Genomic DNA, 2500 nt, shown 5'->3' with positions numbered 1-2500 from the left:
AAGTTTTATGAAGTATTTTGTCATCTCTCTACCTCCATTTTATTGCATTCTTGGTTGTGAGTTTGGTAAGGGTGGTGTGGCCCTTCATCAGTAATGGGATAATGCTTTCAACAAGGAATCTACTTGAATGATCTCTAGGCCAAATCTAAGAAAAAATCAAATTTATTTGAGCAATAAGAACATTGTGTGCACTTCACCTACAAGCCAAGTTGAAGCAACTGTTAATGAATAAAATACTTTTCTAAGACTATAACCTAGAGTTCCCAGCATAAAAATAATTTTGAAAGGTTTAAGTGACTCAAAAAATCCCATTTATGAAATGAACAGTAAATCCTAGAGGTGTCTATAAGCCCCTCTCTATTCCCTCGCTAATATTAAAAAAGATTATGTTTAGATATGAATAACTTCTTCTGATATCTTCTTACATTCACTTATCCTTGTTAACAAAGTATGAAATTTTTTGAAAATATAAACATCTAAAAATCACAACCTGACTTATGAGTCAACCACCAAATATTTTATGTACTAGACTCTTCTCATAAGAAACAATTGATTCAATTAAACAATACAGATAAATATACTCATACTAGTGAAAGAAAGTTTTATGTTTTTTCTGTGTTTTTTTTAATATATGATTTTTTCCTTTGTTCAGAATATGAAATATATAGCAATGCATGGGAGTTGAAAGTGCAGATCCTTCCTTCTATATTTTATTGTGCAAATTAAGACAACAATGACAACTATATACAATGCAATATGCACACACTAAAATTTCAAATTGCAAAAACCTGGTAATGTTGGTATGCAACATTGGGGTCCAATAATGACAAAATTCTCATAATAAATCTGTCCAGCAATGATAAGAACCCTTTAGCAGATGAAATACAGGTCTAAAATTAAGATCGCTGACCTTCTTTGCACCCATGATTGCCTCTATAAAAAGTGTTAAATAATCAAAATTGACTTATTTTTTTCTTGGTATGTAATGCTTACAACAAAATGTTCCATTTCCTCTTAAAAACAAATTGAATAAAGCATGTAGAGTATAAAATTTTCATGGAAGAAAGAGCCCACCAAAAATTCAAGAAAGCTCAGCCAAACACCAAGGAGAATTTGCATAACCTTTGGAGAATATGGCAATTTGAACTGAAGTAGAGCTAATAGCATTCTAATTAAAACAAAAATTATGTTAAAACACCATACAATTAGAAGTTACAGACTGCACAACATTTTTGGAGTAACAGAATCTCGACAAAAATGTAAACCATATCTAATACAATGCAATTACATACCTGGGTCTTCCCAGATAACTAAGTGGTTGGTCATGACTAAAAATCTAAAGTACAGGATCAAACATTATTGGATAGAAAGGCTTCCCAGCTTCAAGCCATCCAATCTCATGTTCATTTTTTTCTAGGAATGAATCCCCAGGTTTCTTCTCCTGAAACTCGTCCAAGAATTGAACAAATGCCTCAAGTGTCAGATAGCCAACCTATTGGGGGAAAATAAAGCTTTCAAGGTGAAACCAATCATGTTTGTTGAAAAACATTTTAGCACTTCACAAATAGCAAGGACACAATTTCTACTTAATATAAATATCATAGAAAATACTATCATATGCTTACTAGGTTTTATGAGCAATAGAAAATCCTCATTTCTACTAAGCATGCCCGAGTGACAAACCTGTATTAGACCAGTAATGATCTCTAGGATATTAGTAGATCACTACAAATTACTCACCTGAAGGTAGATGCTTGTCTCAAATTGGCTCTTTAGAGCATATTCATTAAAAATCGAAGCCAAGGAAGCGATTGTTACTTACAATGTTTCCAAATAGATAAGGATGGTATCATAAGAAATTAAAGTTACAATAAAATAATAATCTTGCAGTTGTTTATGCAAGCTGAAAGGCAGTTAGATAAAATAATTAGTTGTCTTAGAAAATCCTAGAGTGAAAACAAATAACTATATTATTTTGGATTTTTTTAAATTAGAATACTAACGATATTTTTATCATACTTAGAAAGAGAAATTAAACTATAAAAATTGTAAAATTCTATAGCTTCTATATACAATTGGTATGAAAAGCTTACTCTATGGCTATGTTGTTTTCATGTAGTGCATCTAACAAGTCTCTAGAGCATTTACAAGTTTTGAAGTAATAAAATCTATTAACCTGCTTTAAATAATTGTACCTTCCTATAAGCAACTTTTGTTGGTTGGTTGGTTCAAGAAGGAAATTAAAATCCCCTAGAAACCACCCCATATTACACGTTGTTTTACTTTTTATTACTATGGTCAAGAAGAAAGGAGACTGTAATGTCTTCTATAATCGTAATTCATATGGTTAAAAGACTCATATTTGTCTTCCCTCTACTCTTCCTCCCACACATCATTTATTCAATACAATAGAAGTATTTTAAACAACACAAAATACTAACACATAGTAACCTACTCTAAACAATTATTTCATACTAATTTAACATTTTATACACCTTAG

This window comes from Cupressus sempervirens, chromosome 2 (genome assembly GCF_028749045.1).
Source record: "Cupressus sempervirens isolate cs-2001-9-10 chromosome 2, ASM2874904v1, whole genome shotgun sequence".
NCBI lineage: Eukaryota > Viridiplantae > Streptophyta > Pinopsida > Cupressales > Cupressaceae > Cupressus > Cupressus sempervirens.
The sequence above is the reverse complement of the archived record's forward strand: the minus strand, read 5'-3'. Positions refer to the sequence as shown.